We start from the raw sequence: 19,321 nt of genomic DNA, 5'->3' as shown, positions 1-19,321 counted from the left end.
TTCCGGCACTACCCCATCCTCTGCCTGCGTCCCGCGATAACTCTTGCTCTTACTGAAGTTAGCTGAGCCAAGACTGATATAAGTCTCCCAAAAAGGGGCTTGCATGGGTAGGACCAGAGCCGGTTGACTTAAGTTGCATATTAAGCTCAAGTTATGAGAGCCAGTGTGGTGTAGTGGTTAAGAGCGGTAGACTCGTAATCCGGTGAACCAGGTTCGCTTCCCCGCTCCTCCACATGCAGCTGCTGGGTGACCTTGGGCCAGTCACACTTCTTTGAAGTCTCTCAGCCCCACTCACCTCACAGAGTGCTTGTTGTGGGGGAGGAAGGGAAAGGAGGATGTTAGCTGCTTTGAGACTCCTTTGGGTAGTGATAAAGCGGGATATCAAATCCAAACTCTTCTTATGTAACCTGGAAAGCCAGCACAGAATACTGTTTTCTAAGATGTTTTCTCTCTGCAAAATTTAGGGCTTATCTAGACTTCCATCTGTGCCGCAAAATGTAGGCACATGTCTGACCAGGTTTTCTTTTGTGTGGGGGAGGTCTACTACCACTTAATTGGAACGAATGGCAATAAGGATTTCCACAGATCACTCTTCGTTCTGATTCAGTGGTAAACAGTGAGTTTTCCCTGGGAAAGTGGCAGGTCAAAAACGAAACAGAATGCAAAAACACTCAGACCAGAGTTTGCAAATCATGGACCCCTGCCTACAAGTCACAGGGCAGATATAATAATTTGTAACAATAGTTTTATTATTTATACCCTGCCCATGTGCCTGGGTTTCCCTCGCCACTCTGGGTAGTTTCCAGCTCATATAAAAACATAACAAAATGTCAAACATTTAAAACTTCCTGATACAGGTTGAGCCCTTAGGCAGAGCAGCAGAAGCAGCCCTACTGCTGAACCACTTTTGGATCTGGTGTAACTTTACACGAGCTTGAACTTGCACTTGTTTGTTCTAGACCAGCTCTTTGTCTGTAGGATTGCTCCCTTTTTCACTTCAGTGTTACGCTGCTCATACAAGCAGCTCAAGCCAACACGCTTGTTGAGGTGGATTGCTGTGGTTACTGAAACACATTGGGTCAGTTTTAATTTCCCTAGAAATATTCTGCACCAGAGGTAGCCATTGCAGCGTCCTCCATATGTTATTAGATTACAGTTCCAATCACTCCTAGCTATAGGCCATGCACAAGGCTATCCCTGCTCTGAACAGAAGCAGGTGTAAACATTTGAATCAACTGCAGCATCAGAAAGTGTGTTTGTCCAAGTGTTCAGTGATTTACAGGTCACCTCTTGACAAATAAGTCTTCAGCATGAAATTTGGGGCTCGGCAACACTTCCTTTTGTGCTGCACTTTCTAGGCACAGGTATGGGATTTCCAGGTTTGTGTCTGAGCGGTTTTTGTTTTGCCTGGGAAAACCCACATTCTATCACTGAATTGGAACAAATGGTAAGCCATGAGAAACATGATTGCTGTTTGTTCTGATTTCCCAGGGAAAACAGCAGAATGAAACAAACAAACACCACCCAGACACAGACCTGGAAATTCCAGACCTGTGCCTAGAAACATGGCACAAAAGGATGAGCCCACAATCACAATTGTTGGAATTCATTCCCTATTGTTCTGGGGAACGATGGTCTCAGAGATGAAAGGTAAAGTAGGATCACTTGGTTACAATTGCTGGCCAGAGAATGAAAGACAAATAGAAGGTTACCCCTCTCACTCTCAGCAATTCTCAGCGTGAGAAAGATCAGCATGGTCTCAACTACTGGCCATTCTCCCTCCCAGCCTGAAAGTAAACACAGCTGGCCATCTCAATTGACAACATAGCTCGGTGTTCCTGTAATTACCAAAGGAACTGTCTGCAGACATATTGTAAAACAGTCATCTCAATCCAGCTGGTTTAGGATGTGACCGTGGAATTTAGCACAACAGCAACCTCTATGCTTCTGAAGCAACAACAAACAGAAAAACCCTTGGAGGGCTATCAGTGCAACAATGAAGAATATCAAACAGGCAATAGTTACAATTATTTATTGGTTATTTAGATTTTATTTCCCAAATTTCTTCATTGGAGCTCAAGATTCACGGAGGATAAAGCTACCAGTCATGATGGCTGGGTTCTACTTCCACTATTGAATAGCAGTTGCTTGGAACCACATGTGGGGAGGGTGCCGTTGCACTCAGGACCTTTTCCCAGGCTTGTTATGGACATACTGGCTGCCCCCTGTGAGAACAGCGTGCTGGACTAGATGGGCCATTGGCATGATCGAGCAAGGCTCTTCTTAAATTCTTGAGATGTCATACATGGTACTCTCCTCTTTCAGTTTATCCACACAGCTATCTATCCTACATGGTGGGTTAGGCTGAAAGATCGTTATTGTATGGTCACCCCAGTGAGCTTCATGGCTGAGAGGAGATTTGAACCTGGTCTCCATAGCTGTCAACTTTTCCATTTTCTTGTGAGGAATCCTATTCAGAATAAGGGAATTTCCCTTAAAAAAATGGGAAACGTTGACAGCTATGATGGTCTCCATGGTCTGACTTCATGCAGGAAACTTTCCTCTGCTGGTAGAACACCCCCTGAAAGTTAACTGTGCAGCTATCTCAGCTGCACGATCGTTTCTCAATTATTTTGCGTAGGAGTTGCAGCATGTAAGGGACACAGAGCTAAACTACTTAACTTTATTGCTACAAATAGCCAATCCAAATGTGCATGATTAGTCTGCTTCTGCTAACTCTCGGAATTCCTGTTTGATTCCCTCCATCCATAATAGTCAGGTAAACGTCTGCCAAATTAAATGTAACTGCCAGTTCTTTATGATGTGGGAAAAATCAAAGCAAATAAGCCAGTCTCTGCTTTCTTTTATCAGTTTGTCAATAATTACATTCCATGCTTAGCCATTTAATCACTCATCGCCTAGTCTGAAAAGGAAGAGGGATATTTAGAATTTTCTTTCCAACCCCCCTCCCAGTACTTTGTCTTATTTATCATCTGGATAAAATACCCCTGAGCTGAAGTGAATGTGTGGTGTGAATAAATGCCAGGAAATAGACCTTTTAAAAGACCTTTTAAAGGACCTATACTGGCAAAGCATGGTGTGTGTTTAAAATCATTTTACTGGGGGAGGAGAAAGAACATGAGCACTTTCTGGAAGTTCTAATTGAGAGGGGCTACAACAGGGGTGGGAACTTCAAGTCCAGGGGCCAAATGTGGCCCTTCAGTTCACTCTACCTGGCCCCTGGAACTCTCCAGAGGCCATGTCCCTCTCCCCAGGCTACACCTCTTGCTGACTTTGCTTCATTTCTGAAGTGTTTTTGCATGGCTGGAATATGTTATTGAACTCTGATTATTTGGATAGAAGATAGAGGGAGGTGTGAGGGGGTGTGTAGAAACTAACATATGGTACAAAGGTAAAATTCACATTTATTGCTCCTTTGCTCCTTATTACTTTCGGTCACACTCACTGCTGGCGTGTGGCCCTCAGATGGGAAGCCACCACAGAAAAGGTCTGTTCTCATGTTGTCACCCTCCAAAGTTCTTGGGGATGGGGGCATAAGAGATATTACAATAACTGCATAGCATTAATTAAGGTTGGCCAATAACAAGGCCAGTCCAAGACATTTCGGCACCTGAGGTGGACCCCCAAAATTGCACCCCCCCCAGGGAAGAAGGAGTGAGGGAATATCTACATCAAGAACAAGGGGAGAAGATTGACATTGGGATCTGCTGTCCTGGTGGATCCTGCTGCCTGAGGTGGTCACCTCACTTGGACTCATAGGTGAGCCAACCCTGGCCAATAATTCATCCATGATGTTCTGTATTTCTCACCACCACCACTGTTGGTATCTAATATGGAAAATCCGGGCATAAGGCAAGTTCCATTAGCCATTATAGTGGGGAAAGGGAATAGACATGGTGCCCATTTTGAAAGAGGGACATATATTTACTGTAATGTCTAGTTTGAGCTTCATTTGAGGGTGTGGGAGAAATCCAGATTATGTATTTTGCAAGGTTGCTGAATTCCCCTAGAAAGGAGTATATCTTCTTGTTGTTGAATCTGCAGTGTTGTAGAATGGCAGTTCATGCACTTTGGGAATGCTGGGCAAGGCAAGGAGCCCAATAGAAGGAGGAGCCAGATGTCCAAAACAGCAGGTAGAACCCACTCGTTATAGTGTTGTCCCTGCTCCCCCTTTCTGAGGTGTAGAAAGGCAACACTGAGAATAAGCAGGAGGATGCTCACAGGCTTGTCTAGCTGTAAGGAAGAAGGTGTGCATGTGAAGCCTGGCTGAGTTGGGGGGGCAGCACCCCATTTGCTGGGGCCAGCCCCCCATGAAGTGGCGGAATCCCGCAGTGAAATCTTGCTGGAGGAAGTGGCTGCCACATGATTCCGGTAAGTGATGCTTCTGCAGGGATGGAATGGTGGCAGCGGGGCACCTTCCCATTTTGCTTCAGGCAGTGAAATGGCCACCCCTGCCATTGGCTGTAATGGGCCAGTGTAGCTTTATCTGCAAAGGTTGCTGGGCACTCAATTCCAGCTTAGAAAATCTCCTATGACCAGGGTGTAAGAATCAAATGGATACTACGGGCCTGAACCAACACTGCACTCATTCACTGCACATCCAAATTCAAAATACTAACCCATCTTCCAAGTGAATGGAGATAACAAGAAATAGATTTCTTCCAAACATACTAGGTTGAATATGTTAGCTTTCTGCATGTCTAGGGAGCCCTTCCCCGCAATAAAGCATAAGGAGAGCCTTGCTGATTCAGACAGAAAACATTTCTGTTTCCATTGTGGCCAACCCTATATCACAGGGAAGCCCACGAGCAGGACATGGGCATGTTAGTACCTTCCTGCTTATCTTCTCCAGCAACTGTGGTTCTGTCTGCACTAAAGCAGCATCATTGAACAGTCATGGTCAAAGAACCCTGGGAACTGTAGTTTGCTAAGGGTGCTGAGAGTTGTTAGGAGACACATATTCACCCTGGAAAGTTCCCAGAGTTCCCTGTTAAACCACTTTGGGAATTGCAGCTCTGTGATACATTTTCCTCTCAATATGCAAGTTTTTAAACACATCTTAGTACACATTTCAACCAAGATCAACATTGGAACATGTTGTAAAGCGTGAAGAGAGTTGGTGGACTGAATCACAATCTGCACATTCCCCCAAGAGGCATGCGAGTGTGTAGCAATGGAATCCCCATAGGTAAAATTCCCACACCGTCCCTGCATGCAATCATCACTTGCAGGAAAGGCAAACCTCAGGAAACTCCCATCATAGGGAAACATGACCTCTTCATTGGTTGGTCTTTAAGAGGACCTGTAAGATATTTGTATTCCAGTCTGCATTGGATTAATAACATGCTAAGCTTTAATGTGCTCTGCTGTAATGTGTTTATACTAGTTAATATCTGTATTGGACTTACACTGATTTTATATACAGTGGTACCTCAGGTTAAGTGCTTAATTCGTTCCAGAGGTCCATTCTTAACCTAAAACTATTCTTTACCTGAAGCACCACTTTAGCTAATGGGGCCTCCTGCTGCTGCCGCGCTGCCAGAGCACGATTCCTGTTCTCATCCTGAAGCAAAGTACTTAACCTGAAGTACTATTTCTGGGTTAGCGGAGTCTGTAACCTGAAGCGTCTGTAACCTGAAGCGTATGTAACCTGAGGTACCACTGTATTTATGTTGCTGGCTCTATTTCTGTTTTAAATTGTTTTTATATATGGATTTTATAAACTATTTTATATATATGTAATTGTTCTCGCTATATTTTTATGGCACTGTGTAAATCACTTTAGGGGGCTTAGTGGCAAGCTGTAAATTAATTAATTGATTTATATATATATATATTAAAAATCTGCTACTTGAATGATGGTGGAGTTGATTTGTTGTGTTGTGTGTGTTTCAGAATGTTGTAAACCACCATGTGAGGCCAGTGCACTTTGAAAGGAATGTTGGAAATCTTTAAATAAACAAATATACTGTGCAGTTCTTATGAATGAATAAACTGCTTCCCGGATTGTGGAAGAAGATACAGGTACATCTCACCTTCTGCGTGTGTGTGGTGGGGATTACCTTACTAGCTACTGCATGTATAAGCAAAATTGTGCAAAGCTGGAATGCCCTCAGAGCAGCATTGCATGGCCATCTCTACCTATCCAGAGCTGGCACTGAGTGGGCCATGTCCCTGCACACAAGGCGAACAGCTTTTAAAAGCCCATATCTTGTTTACTAGGCTCTGGGAAGGTCACATGAAGACTCCCAATAAATCTTGCAAGATCTCAGGTGGTCCTTCCAGGTGTATTTTCCCCACTCTCTCTAGTTTTTTTTTGGGGGGGGAGGGGAGGTTCTGTGCAACCCCATAGAATTTAATCACCTATGTTAATTCAGAGTAAGATGTGATCTACTTGTAGTTACTTTCAGAGAGGCTCATACAAGTTCCCATCCCATCACTTAGGTAAGATTTGGTCCAATTTTGATCAAGGTTTTGACATGGCTGGCCCTTTCAATGTACTATTTTGCTGAGTTAAATCACTCCAGCCCAAAGTTGTTGGTACTGTCACATGCTGTCGCCATCTCCACAGCAGTGTGAGGTTCCAGTAGTTCCAGGAGTGCTTTACCCACCAGGGTCTATATTTCTTTGGGAAGAGGTGGCAAAGCGGAAACTGTGGTGTCCTTATGATATATAGTTTATTTACACATATATAGAATCTGAGGAGGGGTCTACAGCATTGATACCCCATTCTTTAAGAGCCACGGCAGACTTAAGACTTAAGCAGTTCCAGTAGTTCCAGGAATGCTTTACCCACCAGGGTCTATATTTCTTTGGGAAGAGGGGGCAAAGCAGAAACTGTGGTGTCCTTATGATATATGGTTTATTTACACATATATAGAATCTGAGGGGGGGTCTAGCACAGCTCAGATACACACTTGGGTCTATCCTAAATACACATGAGTCTGGCTTTAATTTCCTGGCTTTAATACTCCAAACCAAAATTAAATTCTAACACTAGCTTAATCTGGAATTTAGGGTGTCTTGACTCCAAGATTCATAACAATACATTCCTAGGAGAGGGGGCACTTGTCTGTTCTTCCTTTTTAAAAACAACAACAAAACAAAACCATCTTTTTGGAGAGGAGCACTTTCAATCAGGGAAATAGCACTATGGCCAGGGGCTTATTTTCCAAATGTTAAGGCCTCTAGCTCCCACCGCTGCTCTAAGCAAAGAAGAAACAGATCAATAAATTCAATGGGGGTATCCCATCCCATGTCTTGGCTGACCCCAATTCACACATATAGAATTCCATATGTGTTTGTTGCATTCCGAAAGGGATCAACATGCATTTAAGAATCAGTCATTGGATATCTCAATTTCTTTGAACTGTTACTCATTAGAGGGGAAAAAAAAGAAGTAGCCAGTTTTGTTTTCTTCTTACAAAATACCTGGGGTTATTACCTATCTCTTCCAAACATCAATAGCAAAACTCCCACTGATCTGGAGTCTTGGAGATACTAACTCCAGAGTAGTCTCATTAACTTCAAATGAGTTGCCTTGGAATTTGAGCCTATATTTCTTTAATAAATGCTTTGGAGATGCGAATCCTTGAAAAGTCTATTGATTTTGTTACCTTGTTTAGTTTGGAGTTATTTGAAATGCTCCGTCCTAAGCTCATTAGAGTAGAAATGGATCAAGAGAACTCACTTAAACTTTCATATCAAAGGAAAAGGACGTGGAAATTTCCAAATGCTCCCAGCATTTGCTTCATTACTTTTACTGTTCAGGTCAGCGGAAACTGAAACATTTCAACTGGTACTAAGCCCCAGAAGTCCCCAAGCCTAGCTTCAGAAATGTATATAGGAATTCCGGTGCAAATGATTTCCAAGTGGAGAATAATCCAGGCCTTTAAAAAAAAAAAAAAAAAAAAGAATAATGAATAGATGTTTGTTCACAGGGACACCAAGTTAATACCATTTGGACGCAGAACCTTCATGTAATTAAATGGAGGTTAAAGGTAGGAATGAATCATTTAAGATGTTGCAAATTATTGGTTTTTCATTTTCATTTTGAATACACAAAATGCGATAGCAACAACAATGAAGAAAATGATCAAAGATCAAAGCAAGAATGGAAAATCAAAGAAATGAAATATATGAGGAGACTGGAGGGAGCAGTAGTACAGTGGACGCTCAGGTTGTGAACGTGATCTGTGCGAGAGGCACGTTCGCAACCCGCAGCATTCGCAACCCACAGCGCTGTGTCTGTGCACGTGCAGATTGCGATTCGGCGCTTCTGTGCATGCGCAAAGTGCAAATTAGCGCTTCTGCGCAGGCGTGAGCGCCGAAACGCGGAAGTAACCTGTTCCGGTAACTTCTGGGTTTGGTGCGGTGCGCAACCCAAAAATGCATAACCTGAAGCGTCTGTAACCCGAGGGATGACTGTATTCCAAAAGCAGCATTATAATTCAAGGCAATTATTGCAATATACACTAGAAACATACCACTTGGGTCATTGTAAAACATTTACAATGAAACCTGTTTTCAAACAATAATAGTAGTTGCTTACTAAGTACATCATCAGTTACAGCGGAAGCTCGGTTTCCGAACGTAATCCGTTCCGGAAGACCGTTCAACTTCCGAAACATCTGAAAACTGAGGATCAAAGGGCTGGCTGCAAAGTCAACGGGGGGTGGGGGGTGGGAATGAAAAACGTGCTTCGGAAGCCATTTGACATGGACATTTAAAAATAAATAAATCACCGAGGGTATTGTGACTGCTAAAAGCAAAACTATGTCTCCATGCTTACCTTCTAAGGAAACAGCAGGGTGGGGAAAGGGTGGGTTGAGATATTTTTGGTGACTTAGGATGTTACCAGGACACTCCAGTCACAGTGTTTTGTGTGGGGCGGGGTGTTAACAAAATAAAAAGCTTCACTTTCCAGTGCTTTTTGCTGCTCATCTCTAAGGAGTAGTACATTTTAAAAGGAGTTATACAGAGGATTGTTCTATGTTCCTTCTACCAAGTACCACATTTTAGCCCATGCACCCAGGCCCTAGGACCATAAAGCTTCTGATCTCCAACACCTTTCATTTACATGTTAAGATCTGCAACTGCTTGCAAGTTTCCCACAGGCATCTGGGTGGCCACTCCAATAACAGGATGTTGGACTACATGGACCATTGTCCCGATCTTCTCAAGCCCTAGTAGACATCTCAAAGACTGCTGTGAATAAATGGCATATTAATGGCAGTACTTAGGTGTTCTAACTCAGTTATCTACACTAGTACTTAATTTGTTTAAAATCGTTTTTAAAGGGGTGCAACAGTGTCCCTCTAGTTAGAGCTAATAACTTAAATCCTGGCATATATTGTCTTCCTGATAAGGATAAAAATGTGCCGAATTTCAAATTTCCAGTAAAAATTGCCACAGGCACAGCAAGTTAAATAGTGCTGAAAATTGGCCCTTTTAATGTGTTTTTTAAAATACAGGCATATCATATATTACTTTCCGATTTTGGGAGGAAACTACTGATGCACATTATTCAGACTTGTCAAGGAAAAAAACATGGCTCATTGGCTTGGTGAAGTTCTGAACAGTGCTTCAAAAGTTATTAAGGCTTTCCCACCCCATCACACCCTATGGCAGCAATCACTGGTAAAATAACTATGGTGCGTGCACATTTCAATTTTGGATATGAAAATTTGCTGGGACTTCAATGTTTGCAGAAGGAGCCACCTGCTGGGTGCTATGCGCAATGTTCATTCCTTTAGTTATGGAATATGACATTGCAATAAAGTGATTTGACCTTCGTGGGACCTATGGCAACATCTGGAAGCCTGAGAAACTGTGTTGTATGAACAAACCCTGCAACTATTCAGAGAGGCACTTGCAACCCTGCACACACCCTGCCCCTCACTGAGGCAACATCACTAATGCAATGCAGTAAGGCTGCGATACTACATTAAGTAATGTGTGTTGTGCATTAGCCTTACATCCCAGTTTCCTGGAGTTTTGTGAAGCTTAAACCAACTGGGAATAACCTATCCCTGATGTTTATCTGGACATCTAAGAACAATATTTTCTGTTCGTGATTTTAAACAAGTTAGGCCTAGCTTAATCAAGAAAAATATCAGGGTACCTGAGTTTCAGCTTAGCTCTCAAAGACATTTACAGCATCCAGTTACTTTCAACAGAGGATCCACAAATGTCAAACCCTTTTTCAGTTCATTCTTGCAAAACCCAAAGATATGCTAGAATTCCCCAATGCCTTATGCACAGTGTTGATAGATAAAAGGCTCCGCTTTGTCATCTATATTTTCTTTTACAGAGACCCTTAAATGTTTCAGACCAGAAGACAGAAATATTGTGCTCATTGACCTTTTCTATACTATATTGCTTCATTTTCTTGTGGAGAATATAAACTCCTTTCAAGGCCTGAAATCCAAACCTTGCCTTCAGAAGCAGAATCTGCAGCAACTGATTCCACAACAAATAAAAGACAGTCTCAGTTCTGCGAAAGAAGATAGAAAACATGAAGGACGCTTTTTCAAAGGGGTACAGTTGTGAAATGTGAAATGTGAAGAGCAATTAAGCCTAGCGCTTTTGAAATAATTGGGTGCAATGTTGTGGTACAATACTTGGCAACACACCTATGTGTACCACATCCCAAGTGATTAGCAGCAGTTCTACTCTTACCCCTCTTGCATTACAAGAGGCACCCCCATATCCCACTGTTTAACTCATCCTGCCAGCTACTGCTATAAGCAGCAAACAGGCACAAATTTAACTCACAGAAGGAGTAGGATAAGGCTCAGATGCTTCAAAAGGCAGTAGAGAACTAGGAAAATGGGGGCCGTCTTCATCCTTTCCATTTAGTGTAGGCAGTGCTTTTTTCTAATTAAAAGTGTGGCACTTATTGTTATAAATTCATGGTGAGTACCGGCACCTTTTTCCCCCAGAAGAAAAGTGCTGAGTGTAGGCACATGGAAGAGGGTAAGTTGTAAATGAGCACATTTTGTGATCTTGCAAAATGTCAATCCTGCTTAGGAATGGATGAATCTGTTGCTTTTCAGTCTCCTTTTCCCCTCCTTTCCCCACTCTTAAATTCAATTATTCACATTTCTGCAGCAATTTACAATTTTTTAAAAACCCCGTGATTTTTTTTCAGTACAGTCAAACCTCGGTTCCTGAGTGGCTCTGTTCTGGATCATTTTGGCTCCCGAACGCCGAAAACCCAGAAGTAAATATTCCAGTTTTCAAACGTTTTTCGGAAGCCAAATGTCCGACACGGCTTCTGCTTGAGTGCAGGAAGCTCTTGCAACCAACTGGAAGCCACACCTTGGTTGTTGAACGTTTTGGAAGCTGAACAGTCTTCTGGAACAGATTACTTTCAACAACCAACGTTTGACTGTACAGTGATACCTCAGATTACAGACGCTTCAGGTTACAGACACTTCAGGTTACAGACTCCGCTAACCCAGAAATAGTACCTCGGGTTAAGAACTTTGCTTCAGGATGAGAACAGAAATCGTGCTCTGGCAGGCAGCAGGAGGCCCCATTAGCTAAAGTGGTGCTTCAGGTTAAGAACAGTTTCAGGTTAAGAACAGACCTCCAGAACGAATTAAGTTCTTAACCCGGGTACCACTGTATTCTGGTGTGACTTACTCCAAACAAAGACATCTTTGCATGCAGTTTTCACAAATATAAACATTTTTGCAAGCAGTTTCCCATGATATCTCCTGAAAGCATCTTTGTATGTTATTTTCACTAATCTAAGCATATACATGCAGACTTTACCCTAATATGTGCATTTTTGCAGGCATCACTTGGCTGGTGGATTGCTAAAATATGAAAAGCATGAATTTGAACGGATCCATTTTGGTGCTTCTGTTGTTTCAAGAAGTGTGAGTTTGCTTAAGTTCACCTTTAAGAATGATCTGAATTGAATTGTACCCTCCATCTCTATTTCTGATTATGGAGTGCAACTGTTAAAGCAGTAGCCTTAGCTTCTAACCTCCTGGCTGTGGAATGTTCTCTATAGGGACTCTTGCCATCATTGACACTGAGTATTCTTTAGGTGCCAGGCCACCTTTACCTAGGCCATTAACTAGTATATGGTCTGTTAAAGCTGAGTGGGGGTGGGTGGGGTTCTTATTACGATTTATTATTCTGTCTGCTATTTTGCTTTTTTGACCACATCCAACTTACCCAGGTTCATGGTTCTTACATTCCAGGTTCCTATGCAATATTTTTCTTTACAGCATTGGACTTTCCTTTCGCTTCCATGCATATCCGCAACTGAGCGTCCTTTCAGCTTTGGCCCAGCCGCTTCATCAGCTCTGGATCTACTTGTACTTGTCCTCCGCTCTTCCCCAGTAGCATGTTGGACACCTTCCGACCTGAGGGGCTCATCTTCCAGCGTCATAACTTTTATATGCCTGTTGTCTTTGTCCATGGAGTTTTCTTGGCAGGGATACTGGAGTGGCTTGCCGGTTCCTGCTCCAGATGGATCACGTTTGGTCAAAACTCTCCACTATGACCTGTTCATCTTGGGTGCCCTGCTCGGCATAGTTCATAGCTTCTCTGAGTTCTTCAAGCCCCTTCGCCACGGCAAGGCAGTGATCCATGAAGGGGATTTCCCCCCCCCCCAGTAGTGATGTATGGAAGTGAGAGCTGGACCATAAAGAAGGCTGATCACCGAAGAATTGACGCTTTTGAATTATGGTGCTGGAGGAGACTCTTGAGAGTCCCATGGACTGCAAGAAGATCAAACCTATCCATTCTTAAGGAAATCAGCCCTGAGTGCTCACTGGAAGGACAGATCCTGAAGCTGAGGCTCCAATACCTTGGCCACCTCATGAGAAGAGAAGACTCCCTGGAAAAGACCCTGATGTTGGGAAAGATGGAGGGCACAAGGAGAAGGGGACGTCAGAGGACGAGATGGTTAGACAGTGTTCTCGAAGCTACAAACATGAATCTGACCAAACTGCGGGTGGCAGTGGAAGACAGGAGTGCCTGGCGTGCTCTGGTCCATGGGGTCACGAAGAGTCGGACACGACTGAACGACTAAACAACAACAACAATTTTGCTTTTTTATGTTTTGCTTTTTTATGCTGTACACCAGCATCTTTTGATATAAATTGAAAATAATAATAATAACAACAATAGTAATTACGTGAACCAATTTGAGGAAGCCTTTTTGTTGGTCTTCAGCCAGCTGATTTTAAAAAATAATTGTGTGTATGGGGGGGGGAGGGAGATCAAAGGATCAATTTCCTGGGGGAATGGAAAGGCTTCTAATATACTTCATGGATGCTGAGAATCTTGTCCTGCCTGCTAACTCCGCACCACCACATCCAAAAGTAAATACTGAAATGTTCTCCTTCGATATTTCACAGGCAACTCTGTGGGCTGTTTTCTCACATCTAATTGGGCTAGGCTACATATTTCAAACACAGCCGTTGAATGGGCCAAAATTTGTTTTTGAGCATCAGGGGTCTTCCATCATTATGGATGAGACAAAAATCACATGTACGGCAGCACAAAGATTTGTTTTAATCCATCTAAGACATTCATCTTGTTATCTCAGCATGCCCTGCATGAGCCCATATATCGTTCCTTGAACCATCTGTGCATCTTGCAGTTAGCATAGTCAGAAAATCATAATTACTCAAGCTTTAATATAATTTTAGGTGTCCTCATAATTAGGGAACCCGCATTGTGCTGGTAAGGATCAGAGAGGTATTGAATGTCTGTGTAGGTGTCACTTAAGTTCCTGTGGGCGTTCTATTAAATAAATTAACTGGTGTTGCTGCTGAAGTTAGCAACCCCACCCACCTGCACATATGAAAATTGGATTGCACATTGATTACTGATGCATGTTCTTAGTCCATAATAAATCACTAGGTTGGGCTGGGTGGGTTTAAACTGCCCCTTATGGCCTGGACATATTAGTTCAAAGGGAGTTGACTCATTACACTTTTCTGGGAGGTAGGAAGATCTGAGGCTGGTTAATTTACATTGTTTGTTTCCTCGTAGTGAGATAATGCACGGACAACAACAACAACAAAAATATTTTATTTGCAATACACAAGTAGAGCCTATTTTGAGAAGGTAGATCCTGTTGCAGGTAGGACATACAACCGATCCTGCAAAGGGCAGTGCTTGTGTGAAAACATAATAAACACAGGTGTGATTTTGTTTAGCACACATTCTTGTTCCTAGCGGCCACATTCTACACTAAAGGTAAAGGTACCCCTGCCCGCACGGGCCAGTCTTGACAGACTCTAGGGTTGTGCGCCCATCTCACTCAAAGAGGCCAAGGGCCAGCGCTGTCCGAAGACACTTCCGGGTCACGTGGCCAGCGTGACATCGCTGCTCTGGCGAGCCAGAGCCGCACACGGAAACGCCGTTTACCTTCCCGCTAATAAGCGGTCCCTATTTATCTACTTGCACCCAGGGGTGCTTTCGAACTGCTAGGTTGGCAGGCACTGGGACCGAACAACGGGAGCGCACCCCGCCGCGGGGATTCGAACCGCCGACCTTTCGATCGGCAAGCCCTAGGCACTGAGGCTTTAACCCACAGCGCCACCCGCGTCCCTACATTCTACACTAGCTGTAGTCTTAAAAGGCAGCCCAATGAACTATTACAAAACTCCTATATCTGCTCTGATTCAATTTTGTTTTGCATAGTACATTATTAATTGTTTAAAACAGTACCATTAGCACTGTCTACCATCGTTGTCCTTTTAGCATTATAACTTGTTGATTAACTGATTACTTGTAAAAACTAGAGGCCCAGGTGTTAAGTTGTGGGTGAACATATCAGACGACACAGCGATTCTTCAAACAGCTCTTGTTTATTCACAGGCCAGAACAGAACAGAACTGATCTGACTGATCTGAAAGGCTCAGTCAGCTCCAGTACAACGTAACTGTAACAATTTTCTAAAACTGTCCAATCACTGAACGTCACTTTCGATCCCTTATTTGCATAACTATCTACAGTATCCCCCTGCTGGCCCAGGGTGAGAACTTCAGTACATAACACCAGGAAACAGTTGTGGCCTGTAGTTCAGTAAGAGAAGTGAGGCAGGGTTTCTGAGCTTGCCAATATCACCATATCATTGTTGACACCTCTTTTTCCTCCCCAGAGGGCAGACCCGCCTTTGTGTGGAGAGAGAGGAGTAAAAGTAAAGTAAAGCATTGTGTAGCCTTCCTTGTTGATATCTCGTACTATAGAGATATAGAGTCATACTATAGAGAGAGATAGAGTCAAACTGAATAGAGTTAAATATGAGCTGAAAGTCTGCTATACCTTTCTTGAATGCGTTTGGTGTTTTAGTTCAAAGCAGTTTGCAAAATTCCTTTGTACACCTAATTCCGTTCTCTTTTGAACAGTTTCTTCTATTGTTCTCCATGAATATTTGATAAGCTGAAATATCAAGCCAACTTGCAAATAATATGCCATGTTTATGGCGCAGATTTAGTTGGTCACACTGTCACTTCATCATAGCTGATGACTCAAGGAAAAAGTGATCTGAGATCTAGGGTTAGCCTTTGTGCAGGCACGTTGATAGGACTTAACATTAAGTTTACATAAACTTGCAGCCTTGGCCTCACTGTGTAGTATGCCTGGGCAATATATCGCCCAGGACCGGTATGAGGAGCAGACAGTGATGTCGGTTTCACTCAGCGGTATATCGCTGGTGAAACCACCACCGTTCCTGAGTCCCTCTGCTAGCAGCATCTGCTGGAGGGAGTCAAGAGTTCTTTCCTTCAGTGGGCGCTGCTAGCAGAGGATTTTAGGAGCAATGTCAGTTTCACCAGTGATATATCACTGAGTGAAACTGCTCTCCCACTCTGCCCTCATACGACGGAGAGGGAGAAACAAGCTATATTGGTTAGGTGCCAATATAGCTTGTTCCTCCCTCTGCATCTTTGAATTGCTTGACTGTGGAGTGTGCAGCTGTCCATGCCTCAGTCAAGCAGTTAAATGAGCCCCCAGCCCAGCACTGGCTCCCGCAAGCTGGCAAGGGGATGGGGGCTCTGTGAAACTGCTCAGCCAAGGAGAGTGTGGTTGCTGCTCCCCACAGTGAGCAGTTAAAGGAGCCCCGATGCTCCACCTACTCACGCGAGAGCACCAGGGCTATCTCAGCACGGGGGCAGGAACCTCCCCTCCCCCCAGCTGAGTGGCATAAACAAGCTGCGTTGTCCCAGCCTGTGAGTCTGGGTGAAACCGCCTCGAGGTAAAAGCTGGGACAGTTCCACCTGGTGTCTCACGGGCAGACGCCAATGGATATTATTTTTTCAACATCATGGTTTATCACCATACAGCGATGTTTGTCTGGCGATACACCACAATGTTGAAAAACTGATGTCGCCCAGCTCCACTGTGTAGTGGAGAAATGTACAGGTACTTGGTAGGAAGTTTTACTATGGTTTCATTATGGTTATAATACCCATGGGACCGGTCAGTATGTTGGGGTGCTTTGTTGGGGGCACAAAACCATCTTGTCCTCTTGAAATCACAGCTGGCAACCCACAGAAGGATGATAATGATGACAATTATTATAATTAAAGTTTGTGGTCTTGGAGGTCAAAAAATTCTTTTGTGACTCCTGATCCCAACCTTCCTCCCATAGAAGTTTCAAAGACCTTTGGGGACTTTCTTCCTCCTGGCTACTGTATTTTGCTGAGTCCTGCAGGGACTTGGCTGTTGTTTGGCTAAATTTCTTCAGCTACATTTATTTCCTAGTCTCTTGTTTGGATTTCTGTACTGCTGCTGTTTCATTAATTCCAATGCAACCCCTTGCTTAGTTACTCAGAAGTAAGCACCACTGCATTTTGTGTGGCTCATTCCAAGATAAGTTTGTGTACGATCGTGCTATTAGTTTTGGTTGGCTGTTTTATATATAAGGCTCTCCTGTTGTTCTCAGTATCCTGTTTTGTTAACTGCCTCATTGAGCATGTTGGCCCCAGAAGCCAGTATTTAAATATTTTACTAACAAACTCCCTGCTCTCTCTGCCTGGCCAAATACAAACTGCAAAACAGTTTTTTTGGCCACCTGCACACCTTAGTCTCTGAATGGGTTCAGATGACCCCTTAAGGAAATATCTCCACCCAGTAGTCTCTGAACCCATGTTCAGATGACCCATTAAGGAAAAGACTCTCCTCCTGCAACAGAGGGGAGTGGTTGTGGGCAGTTGGATGGCGGTTAGGCATTGGAATAAACTGTTGTGGTGTGTGGAAGGGCTAGGTGTGGCCATCGCCTACGCCTTCAATTTTTGGGTATTCCGTTAAAGGAATCCGGCGGTCGTGTATTCTGTCCGATGCCTGCTTGGCAGGGGGCCATGGCACGACCCTCAGTGACATCAGGGGAGAGCTTATAGTTGGATTAGCATCAACAGGCTCCACCGACTGGTGAATAAACCCCCCTTTCAGGCTCACCCCCTTCGAGTGGGTGGAGTCAACTGACGTAATCCAATGCCTAAGCCAATACCTTTTCACTTGCTGTAATCAATAAAGTTGTGGCCTTTTCTTGCTCATTAACCTTATATCACGTGTCCGTGTGTTTTCATTCCACTATGCGGGGATCGGGTCCTCGAACCACATTATCTCCACCCAGGAGCAAGCAATCAGAACAGGCAAAACTCTTCTTCGGTGCAGCAGGAGGTTCACATTTATGTTGCAATTATTTTGCTTATATAAGAAAGCTGTACTGTCAAGTACTTGAAAGCGAGAACACCATTTAGGTGTCCCCACTGTGTTGCAGACCACAAAGTCCCTGGGTGAATTGAGGTATCTAGCTAGAAACTGCAGAAAAAGAAGAAAAAGAGGGAGATATCAATGCACAAACTGCACTCATTCCCCCTCCCCCACCCCAAAGCACTGCTGTGGGAAGGGAGGGTGATTTCTGAATCCAGCCCACAATCCCAAATATAACCTCTTTGGGCTGCTTGCAGCCCTGTTTTTTGTTTGCTTTGGATAACTTCAGCTGGTTCTATCGCCTCCCTCCTTTCAGTAGCATTCTGTGCATAAGAAGCAGGCATAAAGCAAGAAGGCACAAGTTAAGATAGTATAAAATTACACAAGATCTAAATTTCATTCAGCAATGAAGTTGCTGCTGTTGCTCTGCCTTTACAATGGTAAATGTAGGGTTGTCAGATCATGTGACTGAGCTGTATAGGCTTAGGATGCAGCTTTTGTCCCCCTCACTTTGGTCACACCCCTTGAGTACTCATTTTGGGAATTAAACCCACCTCTGCTCAGACAGCTTCATCTCAGACAGATGAGATCCTACTGAGATGGGATGAGCAAATTACTCCAGTGTGCATTTGCCTTCCATGGGCAACTTCAAGGTCCCTTATTACCATTAGCACGTCAAAGTGCAAGTAGATAAATAGGTACCGCTCCGGTGGGAAGGTAAGCAGTGTTTCTGTGTGCTGGTCTGGTTCGCCAGAAGCGGCTTAGTCATACTGGCCACATGACCCGGAAGCTGTTCGCCGGCTCCCTTGGCCAATAAAGCGAGATGAGCGCCGCAACCCCAGAGTCGGTCACAACTGGACCTAAGGGCAAGGGGTCCCATTACCTTTATCTGTACACCTGAGAAATTTGCAAGAGTAATTTTAATATCATGTTGGAAGCTGTTGGAAGCTGCTCAGAGTGGCTGGGGAAACCCAGCCAGATAGTTGGGGTATAAGTAATAAATTATTATTATTATTATTATTATTATTATTATTATTATTATTATTATTATTAAACTGATGGAATTTTGTGCCATTTCCATGGGGGAGCAGATGCACACATATGGAAAGAGTGTGGGAGTAGCAGTGTTGTCCATTGATGTTAGTTGTTGTGTCGTACCACACCCACTAATGAGAATGAAATGCCAGTGTGTTGGTCAGAAAGCCATAGTTCCATAATGCATCTGGTACTGCAGTTAGAAAATGCTCTGGGAGAAACAGCAATCGGGCAGAAACAGCAATCGGTTTTTTGGCAGGGGGTTGGACTCGATGACCCTTGTGGTCTCTTCCAACTCTATGATTCTATGATTCTATGCTAGCATTATAATCAGGAAAGCTAATGTGATATTCCCCACATACAACTGCATTCTTAGATGGTACGTGTCTTCAAATAGAAGATTCCTTCAAATAGAAGTCCGTCTACTGACAACCCTTGGAATAGAGGGCTGTTCTCTGTAGAGCAGAACACAATGTCACCCTGAAAAATAAGGATGCTTGGTGTGATGAACCCAAGTTGCATCAACATTATGAGAAAGAATATGTGGAAGGAGGGGAGAGGAAGCAAGTAGCTT

Source organism: Podarcis tiliguerta, assembly GCF_965153285.1.
Source record: "Podarcis tiliguerta genome assembly, chromosome: Z".
NCBI lineage: Eukaryota > Metazoa > Chordata > Lepidosauria > Squamata > Lacertidae > Podarcis > Podarcis tiliguerta.
Note: the sequence above shows the minus strand (reverse complement) of the source record.